The sequence below is a fragment of the Artibeus jamaicensis genome, unplaced genomic scaffold (genome assembly GCF_021234435.1).
Source record: "Artibeus jamaicensis isolate MK-2021 breed Jamaican fruit bat unplaced genomic scaffold, CSHL_Jam_final scaffold_1283, whole genome shotgun sequence".
Taxonomy (NCBI): Eukaryota; Metazoa; Chordata; class Mammalia; order Chiroptera; family Phyllostomidae; genus Artibeus; species Artibeus jamaicensis.
Window position 1 is genome coordinate 5,847,103 of NW_026522028.1, and position 19,255 is coordinate 5,866,357.

Below are 19,255 nucleotides of genomic sequence, written 5' to 3' on the forward strand. Positions count from 1 at the left end.
AAGCTCCCTGAAGTCAGAGCACATATTTCCTCAGCACCTGGCACATAGGAAACTCAACAACACATGTTTCAATGAATGAATAAGTGAATGAGTGGGGGAAAATACAACAGGAACACAAGCGGTAATAGTATGAGACTTGGAAGGCTCACACAGCGACAAAATGAAAGAGAAAGTTAGATGGGGCTGTGAGAAACAGGAGGACTGTGACTGTCAGAGGACTGTGACTGTCAGCTGTGAGCCCAGCTGAGCACACAGTAAGGTCTCAATAAATAACGCAAATGGAGAACACGATGAAGGGACAGCTGAGACTCTACGAAGAATACTCGGTGACAGGGAGGGTAAAGAGAGGGAAAAGCCTGGAAAACGCCCGGGGACGCCAAAGCGTATTGGCCCTTTAGGCTCTTGGGATGACCCAGCCTTAAGCGACGCCTCTCACTTCGCAGCCGGCTCCTGCCCAGCCCTTTCCGGAGTTTCATTCTGGTTCCTCCGCCCCCTCCTTCACTCGCGCCTCCAGTAGAAACAGGTAAAACACTGAGCAATGGGCGCTGTCGAAGAGGCTTTTTCTGAGCATGCGCTATCGGCACGCCGGCCGCTCCTGCGCAAGCGCAATAACCTCCCATAAGCAGTACGCCCGTTCTATACGTGGGAGTGTTTGTTTAGAGGCCAGTTCAGGCTACTCTAATTGACCACCTTTCCAGTGGGTCCCCGCCCTCCGGTTGCTGTCGGGGAAGACTCGCGAGAGTGCCGCCAGCCGTCTCCGGCGGCGCCATCTTTGTGTCTGGCGAACGACGGCGCCCGCTGGGAGACCTGAAGCCGACGATTCGCGAGCCAAGCTCTTGCTGAGAGCGGATCCAGGAAATACGAGGCGGGCCCCGGTGGGAGGGACGCACTAAGGGAGGAGGGAGGAAAGGGGGCGGTGGCGGTGGCTCTCACCGTATCCGGGCTTTGCGCGGCGCGCACCCGAGGGGGGGGTCGGTCGGGGAAGCCGCGCCGGCACAGACCCCCCGCGGGAATAGGCTGCGGGAGTGACTGCGAGGAGGCGGCGGCGAGCAGCGAGCAGCGGCTGCCGGGTGAGTGTCCGAAGGAGGCCCGGCACCTGCCCGGATGGGGGCATCAGGGTTGGCCCGGGGTTCGACATCGTGACCCCTCGCCCGCGGGGGTGGGTGTGTGCGCGCGGCTGCTTGGCCTGGGGCTCTGGGGTGCGGGAGGTCTGCGCAGGGCCTGGCGTGGCGGCCCCGGACGGCCGAGGAGAGAGGGAGTGGCCGGGGGCCTGGGTTAGCCTTCGCCCCTCGAACGGAGGGGAAGATGTCCTTCCTCACCGGACCCTGGACTTTGAAAAGAGCGAACCGCTGTGGATGGGCTTCAAGTCCCAGCAATGCGCCTGGGGATGAGAACTAATGCACCAAGGTTGGTGTTGTTGAGAATTATAAGGAAGATTAGTAGTAATTGTTCTAAAAGAGGTTTGCAAATGATTGTGGGCAGGTGTGGAGTACGGAGAGAACATCGTCTACGTTCATTTAAAGATCCCACGAGCAGTCCTCTGAAGTCCAACAGATTAGAGTTATTACCACTGGAGTTCTGTAGTTTAGTACTGCGTACCAGCTTATTAAAGTTCGTAAAAGCAGGATTTTTTGGGGGGTGGCATGGGGAACAAGATGGGTTATAAAGTAAGCTAAATATAAAGTCAGAAGTTCATAATGCTGATGAAAAGCGTTTCTGTACTTGCTGAAAAGTAATTTTTAAAAGTTGCTTAAGAAAACTTGTCACCTTTGGTCCAGACAGGGCTTGTCAATTCCGTGTATTCTTCAGTGACATTTGTCAAATTAGACAATTTTGGCATGTGATGTATTTACCTCTAGTTTGTAAAAACAAGACTGAATGGGAAAGAGCAATTTGACAATCGGAAAAGCTTCTTTTGCACATTTTTTTTATTTGGGAAGGATAAGGGAATTTACTTTTTTCCCCCTTTGCAAATGTTTCACAGTAGTATACAAGAACATTTGTAAGAAGAAACATTTACATCAAAAAAGGGCTTTGAGATGAGAGTTAAAAATTTCAGTGTTAAATTTTAAAGTTTATCGTTAACCATGGTATGTTTTGTGCTGGTGTCTTTCTATGAACACTGGAAGATTGCAAGCATATACACATACATCATTTTAAATCACTGTGTGATGCGGAGTTTTTTAACTTTAGCTCCCGCCACCCTCACCCAATTTGCCTGCAACTAGGTTAATCAAGGGAGAGACTTTAGTGAACATAAATGTTAAATATTTGATTAATCTGTGTTCTGCCAGTCTAGATTTTCTTCCACATGTTTGACAGTTTTCTCAATGATAGATCCCACACTCTGTACAGTTTGTGTTGGAGCAGATGGAGTTAACATTGATTATATTCAGGCACTGACTGGGCTTGGAGAATTAACGTGTTTCTGCACTTAATCCTCAAAGCTATTTCTGAGCCTAAGGTAGCATTATCCCTTTTGTACAGATAACGACACTTAACCTCCTGTACTCTTCAGTAACTTTCCTGAGGAGGTCATATAACTGGTAAATTGCAGAGCTAGAACTCCAACTTGTGTGTCTTATTCTGCAGTGTGTTTTTTCCTACTATGCTCTGCATAAGTGTATGTGCTGACTAATACAAATTATATGAAAATGGAAATTTTTGCCACAAAGAGACCTTTCAATTCTGTTGGTAATCTTGAAAGCTTTCAGTGTTCTTGGCTAAAGATAATCTCAAGATTCTTTTCCCCCCAGATGTCTTCATTTTCTGGCCAGAGGTAACATTTTCGCAGGTTTGGTGGTTAGTAAGGAGATTCCCAATAGCCCATAGTGTTCTCTCTGAAATTCAGGTGTTTTCAGTAACTTGGCCTCCAGTTTCAGCATGTCCAAGATACTTTTAATATTTTTTTATTCTGATCCTGAATAGTTTTTCAAATTATATTATTAAAATAAAATACCAGCTATTTATAGGGGTTTGAACTTGTTTTATCATAGCTTGGAGGTATGTATACATACATACCCACCCACCTAACTCCCTCACCCACCTACCTTCTCCAGCAAGTGGAGTAGTTGATAAGATATTGTTTTTCTCCTCTTTAATTTAGTACAGAAGTTTTGGACTTAGTTCGTGGTTTGCAGAAAACACAGTAGCTATTCTGGGATCCAGCATAATCTTCTGTGGAGCTAGGGAGTGAAAGACCGTCCAGGTTTCCAGGCAGTATCTTAGATGTAGTTGCAACAGCAAGAACATCTTGGCTAGACAGGCCAGGTCATTGGTCACTTTTGTCTTCCACGGGTCTCTGCTCTGGTATCTTTGATGTGCTGACTGCTTGCTGAGCTTGCCATCCTGGCCATTGTCTCTCCTTGAGAGAGTTCAACTAAAAGAGTACTGTTGAAAGTTTACAAAAATAAAAATCAAAGGGGTGCTAGATCCTGGCACTCATCCTCCAGCAGGTCCTTGGGTTAGGCTTACCTGTCAAATTAATTATCTGTGGCTGGAAGTTCTGGAGAAGTCATTATGGAATTAGGGATTTACTGCTCCATATTTTAGGAAGTCATTTGGGGCCTTCAGTTAAGTAGCCATGTCTCACAGAAACATGGGCATTGGAGGCCAAGGAAAAAAGTAGTCCTGTGCTCCTCAGGATGCATCTGCATGTGTGTGTTATGTGCAGTTTAGAGCTTTGCCGGAAATAAAACCTTGGAATCCTGATGGGCAGTGTTTGGCCTGAATTAGCAAGTTTTTCAATATAATTATACTCCCAAGAAAGAGTTAAATACACTTATTTGTAAAGGTAATTGCTCATGGTATTTGGGCTATTGGAGCAGAAAAATCTACAAATGGTAATGTAACTGAGTACTCATTAAGTAAATAGAGCTTTTCTGAAATGATTTATATTGCCACTGTCTAAATAAAAGACACCAGGAAATTGTCTTCTGTTTTTAGAAGCTTATCCCCATACCTTCTGCATAATAAACCTCAATTTATTACCATGGCCAATTTGTTTAAAAGTGAAATGGATCTGATGAAATATTTGGAACTGTCAAAGGGAATTAATCCTAAATACTTAAGAACATTTATTATAGTTTAATTCATTGGCGGGTCTGTTAGTTTGACTCTGAAACATCCCACTTCCTTCCTGCTTCAAATTTCTCTCCTTTCCTTCCTCTCTGACACTGTTCCTTCTGGTACCTGGAGTCTTCCCGCAGTTTTCAGTTAACATAGAAGTCTTTAACCCTTTCTGTCTTGAAAGGAGAATGACAGTAGCCAGAGGGAGACAGTATCAAAACCCTTGCCACGGTTTTTCTTTTCCTTCCCTCTCCTAAGTATTCATACTAAAGAGTAAAGTTTACAAAAACTCACGTACTGCAGGAGTAGGCACTGTTCCCTTTGTCGTTTTCTGCAGCCCACCCCGACCCCCCCCCACACACACTTTTTCCTTGTTCCTTTCAGCTGCCATCCCACCCTTCATCTTTCTATTCCAGTAGGTCTTGCCTCCCTCATCCCAGGATCTCCTCACCGCAGCTCTGCCTTTTTGTCCTAACTCTGAGGCCTAATGCACTGCCAACCACCCTCCTTCACGCCTTTCCTTGTACTCCGCTTTGATTGTGGAAGCCTGGACCTTTGGTCCTAGGGGAAGCCCAGACTCCCAGTTGGCTGAGGGGGGCAGGACTAGTTGCTTTTATTCTGAGTCGAATGCTAAATGGGTTTTCCTACAGATTCGGTAATTTATTATACTTCTGTAACCTTATGGGTGTTTAAGTTTTTGTGGAAACCTGGCACATAGACCTTTGTTTTCTGGGAAGTTCTGAGGTTCAAATAGATGATTTTAAAAATCAGCTTGTGCTCCACAAGTTGGGGGGTTAGCATGCTTTTTGTTAATTACTCAGTGGGAGGGTAGGGAGCACACCCTTAGCTCTCCAAAATTAGATGTGGTATGTGGATCAGATGGCTCTTTCGAGAGATAAGCTGATAGCCTTTATGGATTGTCAGTAAGGAATTTCTGGGTTGAGGCACAGGTTTTGCCTTCAGTCCAGCCCAGGTTAATGTTTGTCACTAAAGCAGATGTTAGTGTTGTGGAAAGAACAGTTTTTCTTTGTCATAAAAGGAATATCTTGTTCCCCACTATATCTTGCTGCTGTTTTGAAACTTTTCAGGAGTATTGGGATTCTTGGTTATTTTACCCTAGTTTACTTAGTGGTAAACATGGGCAGTATGCTTTACCTGAAGACTTTAGAAATAAAAGTTTTATTTGTTGTTGAAGTTACATGCAGTTACCACTGTTTGTAGAGTTCAGTTAAGTAAAGGATTTCAAAGTGATAAAAGCAAAGCATAATATATTTTTAAATTTATTCTCCATAAATGTGTTCTGTTTTAGCTTGGTTGAAGGATATATTCCCAATAAAAGTCAAGATGAGATTCTTTATTGAGGGGGTGTCTCCGAACCACTGTTGTTTTAAAGATGAATTTGAGTCAGCCCCCTTTATTTCGAGAGTTCACCAAATTATTTAACTACACATAGAATGCAGTGGTTAAAAATATGATCTCCAAGGGTAAAATTCTCAAATGTTCAAATCTTACTTTTGACACTAACTAGAGCTCCGTGATGTTGGGCAAGTTGCTTAATCACTGACCCGTTTCCTCATTTTTGAAATTAGGAGAGTATAATATCTACCTCACAGGATTTTTGTGAGGATTAAAGGAGCCAGAGGATGTATAATATTTAGAGCATGCCTAACAATCACAAATGCTCAGTTCTTTTTGACATTATTACTTTGTTGTCGCCGTTATTGCTGCACTATTACTATTTTGGCTACCTTCTGAGATGATACCCCTTCTGTCTTGGGTGTATGTGAAAGATGTTTATTTACTCAGTAGTAATTTTTGCACACAAAGCATATTGGGGGTCCAGGCAGAGAAGTATATTAACTGTTGGGTATCTAAAATTGGCCACAGTGAAGGAAATCCATAAACTGTTCAGCTAATTTTTTTCAGTAACACCATTCCTATTACGTTAGGTATGAGAGAAACTGTGCCACTTTGAGCAAAACTGGCTTATTTGAGTACCTGCAGTGTCTTTATTAAAATTTATTTATATTATTTTGAGGTTTTGGATCTATGTAGAGGGATCCTCAATTTCTAAATGGTCCATTTATAAGATTTTTTTTTTAAAATCAACTCCACTTTCCCACAGAAATAAGGTCACATTGTGGCCTTCAGTGTCCCAGGCCGGCCCAACATATATCTGAACTCGAAAACTGATAATACTATTAAAAACTAGCTTTTGTGTATAACAGTGTTTCAACAAGAATAGCACTAAGTACATCAGGTTTGCAAGATTATGAACACAATTTTAAAAATGGGTGGTGGAATCCCATTCCTTTCACGATCCTAGCAAACACTGTATGGTATAGTGGTTGCCTTCAAATCTCTGTTATCACTTACAGAACTCCTCATCTAAAATTCAGTTATGTCCCCTGGCTGGTGTGGCTCAGTGGAGAAGCGCAAGTGGCAACCACACATTGATGTTTCTCACCCTCTCTCCCTTCCTGTCTCTAAAAATAAATAAAATTTAAAAAGAAAAAAATCTGATTCCTATTGGGTTTATGCAAACAAACATTAAGAAAAAAAAAATTAGTTATAGGTACTGCCTATCTTACAGGGTTCTTGGGAGGGTTAAATGTGTTTATATAAAGTACTTTAAAAAGCACCTGGCTCATAGATGAGTGCATATGAAAAATGTTATATATTTACTATTAAGCTTTACTGTTCTGAGAGCTCTAGAATACCCCTCTCTCTACGGGTGGCCCACTGCCCAAATCTGTTTGACTTAAATAGGATTTATTGTTCTCCTTTTCCACTGAGAACTGGTTTCATAGTTTTTCATTTTCATTCCTCCCTAAAGTAAGCATTTTTGGGAGGCTTTTCTGGGGTTTATTTTATTTATAGTAGTACTGGAGAAATAGGTAGCATTTAGAGTCCCTTCTGTGAACTATCCCCAAACCCTCCTTTGGCCTCGTTGGGATAGAGACACTTTACTGGTCTAAGATGCTTGACTCGGGACATTTAATTGAGTCAGAATTTGGAGGTACAAACTTCTTGACTTTTCATGGCTCTCACTAAGTCTTTTTGAATAAAGCTTCTTATTTTGGAATAATTTTAGATTTGCAGAAACGTTGCAAAGTTATACTACAGAGTTCCCTTACACCCTTCACTCAGATATAGATAAATATGGTACGTTTGTCACTAACATAAGTGCATTACTGTTAGCAAACTGCAATTTTATTCCATTTCACCAGTTTTTCCACTAATACCCTTTTTCTGTTTCAGGATCTAATCCAGGATGCCATGTTGTATTTAGTTTTTAAGTTACTTTTAATTATTTGTGTTTATATCATTGAGACCTCCAGTTCTTTTTGTTGTTGTTGTTTGTTTGTTTATTTTCATTTCTTTTTTTTTTTTTTTTTTTTTTTTTTTTAGAGAGAGGGGCAGGGAAGGAGAAAGAGGGAGAGAATCATCAGTGTGTGGTTGCCCTCCACATTCCCCCTACTGGGGACCTGGCCTGGAACTCGGTCATGTGCCCTGACTGGGAATTGAACTGGTGACCCCTTGGTTTGCAGGTCCACACTCAATCTACTGAGCCACACCAGCCAGGGCAAGACCTCCAGTTCTTTAGTAAGTAAATTTCTGTGACCATAAAACCTCTTTCTGGTTTAAGTTTTCTGCATGTCCTGGAAAGGCCATGTGTTTCCCTTGGGGTGGCAGGTCTAGGGGATCATCTTGTCACTGCTTTAGTTTGAAATAAAGGAGGGAGTCCTACAATAGAGGACAGAATGGTATGAGCATGGAGTGGAGACTAGAGCATTTTTATAGTTAAAAATGTTTTCACAGGAATAAAAGAACTGTTGTATGTAATGTTCACTTTTGATGGATTTAGCTTCAAAATAACAACATTCTTTTAAAAATGTTGAAGTTATGTAGAAAGCATACTTCATACTGGAGATAACTGGAATGAGTTGGAGAAATTGCCTCTTTAGTACTTATGATTGATTTAATAAGCAATTAATATTGTTCCTCAGTGACCAGCATTGTATTCGTGAATACTGTGTATTATTGCAATAAACAGTATGGAAGCTGTTCATTTTCAATCTGAAGTAAAATACTTTCAAGGAAAAAAAAGATTAATACTGTTACTGTAATAATTTATTGTCACTAATTAGCACAATTGTTTATATGTACTGGTTTGTAGTGTCTTTTAGGGCTACTGTATGCTAGAGGTGCCATTGTCATTCTAAATTATCACATATGCCTAAATTGGATGTCAAAGTTGTCATTTAGTGTAAACAGAAAGTTATCTGTTGGGTTGCACATCATGTACTTTACTTTTCAAAAGTCTTATCTTTTCTGTCCCAGAAATAGTTTTTGGCTATTAGTCATGGATGGCAAAGAAATTAATTTTGAGTTGGTAACATTTGGGTGCCAAATGTTATGTATTGAGGGACATTATCAGTAAACAAACTCTTGGTGGGTGGAAATCCCCTAGAACTTTCAGAAAATTGGTAGAGGGGTGAAATTAAATAACTTCAATTGTTTCTACTTATCAAGAGCGGCTTATGACCTTGGACAAATCACCCAACTGCAGAGGACCTTGGTTTCTTCATTAGTAAAATTGAGAGACTTGACTAGATGTGTCAACCCATTAGTTCATTTCTGAGATTTGAAAGAAACAGCCTCTTATTTAATAAATCTTAAGATCTTTATAAGTCAACACTGGTTACTAAATGTAGATATAAGTCATCTTATTTCAGGGAGAGGGTGTTAGAATCTGTTTCAAACCAATTTACTGTTTGAGTCACTAGTTGGTTTGAGACCTGTGAATATTTCTTGATAATTAGCATGTTGTGTAATACCTGCTTTTTAAGTTTTTGTTAGTTGGTTTTTGTGCTTTGACCTGAAACAACTTAAAAGCTTTTGCTCTCATTCTTAAACAGGACTTTTAAATTTTGTTTTAGAGCTCTAACTAGAGAAGGCATGGGAGAACTGGTTTAATATGGACATCTAAAATTTTGTAAAAATGTTAACATATAGGAAAATTTTAAATATGTAAATCTCAGGGAAAAGGTCAGTATTTATAACAATCTTCTAGGTAACTGAGGTTTGTGCTTTTGTTAACTGTTTTGGGTGGAATTTCTTCAAAAGTGTCAGGTATTTCCTTGTCTATTTTGACTAGTACTTAAAATATTGAATAGAATAGAGGGTTGATTGTCTTATTTCCTTTGTCAAAGGGAAAACTTTGATCCATTAAGTAAGATATTTGCTTTAATTTTTTTCCTAGTTACTCTATTAGCTTAAGGAAGTTTCATTCTGTTATTATTTTGGTAAGAGCTTACATGATGAATAATACTGGATTTTTATCAAATGCTTTTCCTACTGTTGCGCCTTGAATCAAATTATATTGATTGCCTTCCTAATGTTAAATCAACTTTGCCTTCCAAAAAGAAACTGTTTGGTCATTATCACAGTTTCCTTTTATTTGCTTAGACATTTTGGATCTTTGTTCTTGAGTGAGATTGGCCTTTATTTTGTTTTCTTGTACCTTTCTTGTCAGGTTTTGGCAGACTTGTAAAATGAGTTAAGGAATGTACCTGTTATTTCTTTTTTTTAGACAACACATATAATAGAGATCATATGGTATTGGTTTTTCTGTCTTGTCTTTTTCTTAGCCTAATGCTCCTCAGGTCCATCCATATTGTCACAAATGACAAGATTTCATTCTTTTTTACAGCTGAATATTCCATTGTATATGTATGCCACATTTAAAAAATCCATTCATCAGCCCTAGCTGGTGTGGCTCAGTGGATTGGGTGCTGGTCTGCAAATCAAAGGGTCACCAGTTCGATTCCCAGTCTAGGCATGTGCCTGGGTTGCCTGCTAGGTCCCTGCTGGGGGGCATACTGCGGGGTGTGCAAGAGGCGATGTATCTCTCCTTTTTTCTCCCTCTGCTTCCCTCTCTAAAATGGATAAATGAAATCTTTTTTAAATATCTATTTTAAAAATTTTCATTCATCCGTTGATAGACTCCTAGATTGTTTCTATAACTTGGCTATTGTAAATAATGCTTCAATGAATATGGGTGTGTATTTATTTTTCTGATAATTAGTGTTTTTATTTTATTTTTTAAAAGATTTTATTTATCTTTTAGAGGGGAAAGGAAGTAGAGAGGGAGAGAAATATCAATGTCTGGTTGCCTTTCATGCATCCCCTGCTGGGAACTGGCCTGCAACCCAGGCATGTGCCCTGACTGGGAATCAAACCTCGATCCTTTGGTTTGCAGGCCTGCGCTCAACCCACTGAACTACACCAGCCAGGGCCATTTTATTTTTTGACAAATACTCAGACGTGGAATTGCTGGATCGTATGGTAGTTCTATTTTCAATTTTTTGAAGAACTTATACACTGTTTTCCATAGTGGCTGCGCACCAGGAATGCACAAGGCTTTTGCTCCCTTTTCTTCACATCCTCTCCAGCACATGTAATACTGGCCTTATGAGTTTAAAGTCTTCTGTTTTTTGAAAGACTTTGAGAAGGATTGGTATTAGTCATTCTTTGAAGTGTTCAGTAGAATTCACCAGCGAAGTCATCTGGTCCTGGACTTTTGTTGGGAGGTTTTTTTTTTTTTTCCATCCTCACCCTAGGACATTTTTATTTATTTATTTTTAGAGGAGAAGGAGGGAGGAAGAGAAACATCACTTTGTGGTTGCCTTTCACGTGGCCCACACCAGGGACCTGGCCCGCAACCCAGGCATGTGCCCTGACTGGGGATCAAACTAGCCATCCTTTGGTTCACAGCCTACACTCAATCCACTGAGGTACACCAGCCAGGCATGCTTATTCACTTTAGCAAGGAAGTGTGACATCAATATGAGAGGGAAACATCGACTGGCCGCCTCTCACATCCCAACCAGGGACAAAACCCGCAACCCAGGCTTGTGCCCTGACCAGGAATTGAACCTGTGACTTTTGGGATATGGGACGAAGCTCCATCCAACTGAGCCACACTGGCCAGGGCTGTCTGCTTATTCTTTCAACTACTGAGAGATATCTTAAAATCTGCCTTTATGAGGCTGATGTTTTGTCTATTTCTCCTAGTAGTTCTGCCAACTTTTGCTGTATATATAATTTGAGGCCATGTTATCAAGTGCATGCAAATTCAGTTGATTACATTGTTCTAGTGAAAGTAAACATTTTATTGTTAATGTGACTCCTTTAACTTTAGTGATGCTTTTCTGTTTCTTCTGAAACTGATTTAGCTATACTGTATTTTGGTGAAAGTTTGCATGATGTATTTTTCTACACTTAACTTTTCTGTTATGTTTTACATGGGTTTCTTGAAAGCAACATATATTTGTAGATTTTTAAAAATCTAGTTTAACAATGAGAGTGTGTATAGCATCACATTGTTCCCTACCTATTCTGTATTTATTTTTCCCTTCATTTGAATGACTTTTTTATAATATCAATTTTTCCTTTTTTATTCAGATAGCCCATTCATTTTAATTCTTTTCATGACTACTTACCAAACTCTAATGTTAATCAATACTTTTTACCTTCCTCCTGATTGAAGCAAGAACATTAAAAATACTTTAAGTTCCATTTACTTACCTCCTGATATACATGCTGTTATCCTGTAATTTAATTTTATGTATCTATGTATGTACACACACAAGTGGGGGGACCCCAAAAAACCAGATTTATCCTGCAGAGGGTGGGTCCCCTTGTAGTACAGGCTTCCTTCACCCTTTAGGTGAGCGTTCCAGGATCCCATCTGTGTCAACGCACCAGCTGATGTTGTGAGAGAGGCTGTATTTGGCTTCAGTGAATTTTTTGAAGATTCTTTCAACACATTTGCCCATTTCATGATGGGTGGTGATTTATGAGCACACCTGCCCATACCAGGCTGAGTGCTCAGCAGGTTTTGACCAAAAAAACTGCCTGACCCCCATTCCCCACCCTCCTTATTCACCCAGTCTTGCCCTGAGCAACTTTTCTTTGTTTCCCTGATGAAAAAAGTCCACAAAGGGAAACGATTTGCCCACGTGGAAGAGGTTAAACAAAAAACAGCAGAAGCACTAAAAGGCATCAAAATCCATGAGTTGAAAAACTGTTTTGATGAGTAGAAAAAACGTTGGTAGATATATTGCATCAAATGGAGAGTACTTTGAAGTTGACTGAAGTTTACACGTGTAAGAATAAATACATGATTTTTTATAAATTTCAGGGGTTTTTGGTCCCCCGTTCATATATTTATTCAAAAGCTGTACAGATTTAATGTCTATAACTTAATTTAAAAAATTGTTATTTTACACAATGTTCCATTAGATTTTTTACGGTTCTTCATTTCTGCATATGTAACCTCCCATTTTGGGTCAGTTTTCTGTTGCTTTATGACTACTTAGTGGGGGGTGTACTGAATGTGAACTTTTTTTTTAAAGTAATTTTTTAAAAGATTTTATTTATTTATTTTTAGAGGGGAAGGAAAGGAGATAGGGAGAGAAATATCAATGTATGGTTGTGTCTCGTCTGTCCCCTGCTGGGAACTGGCCAGCAACCCAGGCATGCACCCTTGTTGCAGGAAAATGAAGCAACCAGACACCGAGGGTTTCTGGAGTACAAGGTTTATTAACGTGCACGGGCCCAGAGGAGTGAAGTCTCCAAATTCTGAGCCCCGAACAAAGGATTCTTGGGGTTTATATAGCCTTCTGAGTAGTAAAGCAAGATACAGAAGCAGGAATGCAGAAGTTAGTCCTAGCTACGAGGCAAAAGTAGAGTATAAAGGCTAAATTCGAAGGTCAATTTTTAACAGCAGGGGTGTAATCTCAGTCCTAGCTAATGCACCGTTGTTTACTTATCCCAGACACCTCGTCATTCTCCCCAGGGCACCTGGGGCCTGGGCAAATAAAGGTTAAACAAAGGTTCTTCAAAGTTTCCCATATCACCCTGACTGAGAATTGAACCACGATCCTCTGGTTCGCAGGCCGCGCTCAATCCACTGAGCTGTACCAGCCAGGGCTGAACTGTTTTTATTTGTGAGAATATTTTTCAAGTTTGTATTCGTTTTTATATTTTTAGTGGATATTTTCTCTGCAGTACAATAGTAAGTTAGTGGTGGTTTTTCTTTCTGCTCCTTGGAGCTACCATTACACAGTGCTTCAGCTTCCATTTTTGTTGAGAATTAAGCTATCCACCTAACTGTTGCTTCTTTGGAAGTAATATTTCTACCCTCGGGATACTTTTAAAGTTTTTCTTTGTTGATTTTCAACTAGGAATTCATTGAGATTCTTCTTACTTTGTTGTGTGACACCTTTCATCAGTTTTGGAAAATTTCAGCCATTGGAATGATGCTTCTGTCTCTTTTTCTTCTGAGAATCCAAATGACTGCATTGGATGTCAGACCTCTTCACTGTGTCCTCACGTTTCTTCTTTTTCAAAAAGTAGATTTTAGAGAGAGTAAGAGAAACATTGATTTGTTGCTTCACTTATTTATGTATTCATTGGTTGATTCTTGCCCTGACCTGGGATTGAAACCACCACTTCGGTATATTGGGATGATGCTCTAACCAACTGATCACTCACGTAGGGCCTCCTCATATCTCTTATCCTCTCTTCATTCTGAGCCTTTTCCACCCACCCATCTTCTGAGTCACTGTCTCAATTGTGTCCATTGACTGTTAAGCCTGTTCATTGAATTCTTAATTTCGGTTTTTGTATTTTTCAGTTATACAATTGCTCTTCTTCATTTAAAAATCTGCTGTGTCACTTTTTATGGTTTCTACGTCATTGCTGAGATCATTAAGTTTGGCTTTCACCTCTTTGAATAATTTAGAATCTATTTGATAGTTCAATATTTAGATGCCCTGGCTGGCGTAGCTCAATGGATTGAGCGCGGGCCTGCGAACCAGAGTATTGCGGTTCGATTCCCAGTCAGGGCACATGCCTGGGTTGCAGGCCAGTTCCCAGCGGGAGACACATGAGAGGCAACCATACATTGATATTTCTCTCCCACTTTCTCCTTCCCTTCCCCTCTCTCAAAAAATAAATAAAAAATGTTTAAAAAAATATTTAGAATGCCTGTGAGTCTTATTTTTTCCTAAGATTTTATTTATTTAGCCCTGGTTGGTGTGGCTCAGTGGATTGAACACTGGCCTGCGAACCTAAAGGTTACTGGTTCAAACCCCAGTCAGGGCACATGCCTGGGTTTTGGGCAGGGTCCACAGGTGGGGGTGTGCAAGAGGCAACCAGTTGATGTTTGTCTCCCTCCTTCCCCTCTCTCTAAAAATAAATAAAATCTTTAAAAAATTTTTTAAATTTGTTTTGAGACTTTTATGGGCCAACCCAATGACTCAAGGCCAAGTTGCATTCAGTGGATGGCCTGACTGATTTCTGGTTCACTCCTGTTCCTAAGGTGCAGCCCTTCGGGTTCCTAACCTGAAAGTGGGGGAAGTGGGTTTTCCTTTTGTTCCTCTTCACCTAGCAGGCTGTCAGATACCGTTTAAAACCTCTAGTTCAGGGGTGTCAAACTCATTTTCACTGGGGGCCAATCAGCCTCAAGGTTTCCTTCAAAGGCCAGATGTAATTTCATGGCTGTATGAATGTAACTACTACTTAACAGTTAAGAGATCAGCACTGCGCTGCCATGTAAAAACAAGGTGGAGTGCTGGATTCGGCCCATGGGCCTTGTGTTTGCTACCTGTGCTCTAATTTCTTCTGGATTGCTTGGCTCACCTCTCTGAAATCTAGACTTTTAAGGGCTTTGGCACAATTTTGTGATCAAAGCCATTACGATTTTCTAAAAGTTTTTAAAGAGATTTTTTAAATTTTATTTTTAGAGGGGAATAAAGGAAGAGAAGCCTCAATGTGTGGTTGCCTCTCACGCACCCCCTACTGGGAACCTGGCCCACAACCCAGGCATGTGCCCTAACTGGGAATCAAACTGGCAACCCTTTGGTTTGCAGGCCAGCACCCAATCCACTGAGCCATACCGGCCAGGGCCCCATTATAATTTAATAACTAGCCCTGGCCCACATCGCTCAGTTAGTTGGAGCGTTGTCACATAAACTGAAGGGTCATGGGTTCAATTCCCAGTCAGGGCATATGCTAGTGGCAATTGACTGATATTTCTCTTTCTCCTTCTCTCTCTCTCTCTCTCTTATTTATTTATTTATTTATTTATTTATTTAAACTTACACGGAAATTTTTTTTTTAAGATTTATTCATTTATCTTTAGAAAGGAAGGGAAGGAGAGAAGGAAAGAAACATCAATGTATGGTTGCCTCTCGTGAGTCCCCTGCTGGGAACTGGCCTCCAGCCCACGCATGTGCCCTGACTGGGAATTGAACTGAACCGCGATCGTGTGGTTCTCAGGCCCGAGCTCAACCCACTGAGCTACAGCAGCCAGGGCTCTCTCTTTCAAATCAGTAAGCATGTCCTCTGATGAGAATTGTTTAAAAATTTAATAACTAGTATATCATGGGGAGCTGTGGGGACCCCTAATGATTTGCCAGGGATGCAACTAAAGTTCCTCTTGCTAGCTTTCTCTGAAGCTGAAACCTTGGAAAAGCTTTAGCTGTCCCCTCTGCTGTTGGCAGCTCTGACTTAGGTACTGCAGGTGACTGACTGCCTGGGAGGGGGGGGAGCAGTGTGGTTCGGGCACTCAGATAAGCTTTCTGTTAGTGTCTAGCAACATACAATTCACTCATTGACATTTCCAGTAGTGGAGATAGATAGATACACAAGTGGCTGCATTCTTTATCTGACCTTTTATTTGCGTACTGTGTCATTTATACTGTTTTTTAAAACTTTCTAGAGTTTAGCCCTGGCTGGTGTAGCTCAGTGGATTGAGCACAGGCCTGCGAACCAGAGGATCACGATTCGATTCCCAGTCAGGGCACATGTCCAGGTTGCAGGCAGGTTCCCTGCAGGCCAGTTCCCAGCAGGGGATGCATGAAAAGCAACCATACATTGATGATTCTCTCCCTCTCTCCTTCCCCTCTAAAGATAAATAAATAAATAAATAAAATTTAAAAAAAAACAACAAAACTTTTCATAGTTTAAATCTTTCTTTTTTGGTCTTTTATTGTTTCTAGGACGGTGTCTTCAGCCTTTTCTTGAAGGTTTTTATTGTGATTTACTGCATGTCAAAGTAGACAAGATATCATAGTTGAAGTTTTACCAGTTGACAAATTGGAGGTAAGGAGTGTATATCTGTGTCTACATATTCCTGTAATACATTAGAGCAAAAACTTCTTTAAAAACCAATCCTTGTTGTTAATACCACCCCCTCCTCAGTCTGTTTTTTGCATTTAAGAGCAAGGAAAAGACATTGAGGTGATTTCATGTATTTAGAGTTAGGCCCTAAATCAGGACCCTGAGCAAGTTTTTTTTGTACAATTCATTTGTTATTAGAAAGCTCACCAGCAAATGGAAGGATAACTGAATAAAGGGGGCTAATCAGTTCTACCTAGGTCCCAGACCCCAGTGGCTGGAGCTGGTGGAGCTTGAAAGAATTGTGCTAAGGAGTAACTGGGTGTGCATGCATAAGCTGACCTTCCAACTTCCTATGTTTTTGGTAATTATTCTTCTTCTTAGACACATGTTCAGAAACTGAGCTGTATGGATGATAAATCTAGTATTATGAACAAATCAAGGTACAATTTTTAAAATTACCGTAATTCTTGCTTTGAGCCATTGGTAGATCTATATCAAGAAAGGCTATTAAACAATGTCAGCTTTAATTTTTAGATAGCTTGTCTTGCCACCTGATGAAGGTATTCCCACACTTTTTAACAGCTGTTTTCTAGTATAATAACATACATGGGTGTGTGTTGTGACTTAAACACTGAAGAAGGTGTTATGAGGCCTACTTGACTTTTAAGCAAGTTTTTAAATCCCTGTTAGCCTTCAGTTACCTCCTTGTGAAAACAAGGTTGTATTCAAGGTTTCTTAGCCTTGGCACTATTGATCTTTGAGCCAGAAAATTCTTTGTTGTCAGGGGCTATCTTGTGTACTATAGGACATTTAACATCTTCCTGGCCTTTTTATTTTTTTATTTTATTTTTTTTGAGTTGTGACCACTGGTTATTTATTCATTATATATAACTAAATATCCAGGCGGGCCCCATCCTATTCCCCCAAACATTATCAACTCCAAGTATATGTTTAAAATGTTTAGAAGCATGCAGAGTATTTTAATAGCATTAGTGTAGGATAGGATTTCTTCAACAAGAATTCAAACCTTGAAAGACCAATATAATCAACTACATCAAATATAAGAAATTCTGTACGAGACACCATAAGAGATAAACTTGAAGATACCTGCAGTAACTAATTTCTACAGGACTAGAACCCAGAAGAGTTGATATCAATGAGACAAATAGACTAATTGAAAAACAAGGAGCACTAGTCAGATAGTTCAGTTGGTTATAAGCAATGTCCCAATGCACCAAGGTGTGAATTTGATCCCTGGTCAGGGCACATACAAAAGATCAACAAATTAATGAACAAGTAAGTGGAATAACAAACTGATGTTTCTCTCTTTCTTTTTCTTTATTTTTTAAATATTTTCTTTATTTATTTTTCGAGAGAGGGGAAGGGAAGGAGAAAGAGTGGGAGAGAAACATCAATGTGTGGTTGCGTCTCATGCGTCCCCTGCCGGGAACTGGCCTGCAACCCAGGCATGTGCCCTGACTGGGAATCGAACCGCGATACTCTGGTTCGCAGGCCCGTGCTCGATCCACTGAGCTACGCCAGCCAGGGCTGCCTTTTTATTATTTTTATTTTTTCAATTCTGCTTTTCTTTGCACCCCAGCTTGACGAAGCTTTCCTCAGTGCTCCTTTTCATTGTCCTACCTTAATTGATTTTTTTTCTGACAACTTATTATAGGACTTAACCCCACTCTGTTATAACTATCAGTGTGTTTCTCTCACTTTGAGGGCATGAGTCCTCTGTGTCTCCAAGCAGAATACTCAATTTTTATTAACTGAATGAACAGGGATCCAGAAGTATTGTCAGGCTCGTTAAATAAATGATTATTAATGGCATTTTTGTAAATCTTTCAAACCCTTACCGTAGGCAATTCCCAGTTCATGATCTTCTATTTCTAGGTTAATGAGTCTGATGACTGATTTAAAAAAAATCTTTTAAGACGGGTGTCTCCAATAGCATGCGAGGGTGCTGCACAAAACACATTGAGGCTGAATTTGAAAAAAAGTTATATAAAAACTTATGACAAAGAGTTGTTTGCAACTTTCATATCCCGAAGTTTCTCAGATAACTCCATTTTGTTCAATTGAAAACCGCCATTTATTCAGATAAAAGTAAAAAGAAAAGGTGCTAAATATTTTTCTCACATAACCTAGAAAACCTCACCATATCTATAGAAGTCAGCATTTCTCAAAAGCAACCCATAGTAAGAAATATATGTTAATCATGATCTAGTACATACACACACACACCCTCAGATAAGTTGATTCAGTATTTACCATTACTATGTGTGAAGCCCTGTAATATTTTCTGTTGTGTTTTTTTTTCCTTAAATGCTTGTCATCACCCTACATTTACTACATAATTCACTAAGTGGTTACAACCCACCATTTGAAAAACACTGTTCCTAAGTAATATCTAAGTAATAAAATGTGCAGATGATCTGCCTTTGGCATCTGTTATCAATAGGTTGTCTTTCTATTTTATTTTTAAAGATTTTATTTATTTTTAGAGAGCGGAGAGGGGATGGAGAGAAACATCAATGTGTGGTTGCCTCTCGCACGCTCCCCACTGGGGACCCCAGCCCACAACCCAGGCATGTGCCCTGACGGGGAATCGAACTGGCAGTCCTTTGGTTTGTAGGCTGGCACTTGATCCACTGAGCCATACCAGCCAGGGGGCGTGTCTTTTTAAATAATGTCACTTAAGAATTGACCCATCAAAGACCTCAGAACATCTCAGCCAGAGCAAGTTACTTTTTCAATTATTTAAAAGCTATACATGTTGTCATTTATACTAAGTATTTAGGGTGCACAAGGCACTATAGGTGAATGAGATGTTTGGTTTTCATTCTCAAGATTTATATAGTGATAAAACCTAGATAAGAATAAAAATTAATAAACATTTTAAGTGATAATAATACACAGTGACTTTTAATAGGCATTTAAGAGGGGTAGAAAGCTGTGTTGGTTGAAGCTGATGAGAGAAGGTTAACTT

General features: G+C 40.1%; 1 protein-coding gene across 6 annotated transcripts in view; it reads left to right on the forward strand.

The window, feature by feature from the left end:
- Positions 1-878: 878 nt before the first annotated feature.
- TAB3 (TGF-beta activated kinase 1 (MAP3K7) binding protein 3) overlaps positions 879-19,255 on the forward strand; it is a 61,908-nt gene continuing 43,531 nt past the window's right edge. The window contains exons 1-3 of one of the 6 annotated variants that reach the window (XM_053655797.1): positions 879-1,070; positions 7,480-7,674; positions 16,143-16,245. The gene's annotated coding sequence lies outside the window, so the exon portion shown is untranslated. Of the gene's footprint in view, positions 1,071-1,389; positions 1,408-7,479; positions 7,675-16,142; positions 16,246-19,255 lie in introns of those variants that run through there. The other 5 variants (XM_037127027.2, XM_053655798.1, XM_053655799.1 and 2 more) reach the window with 5 other exon arrangements.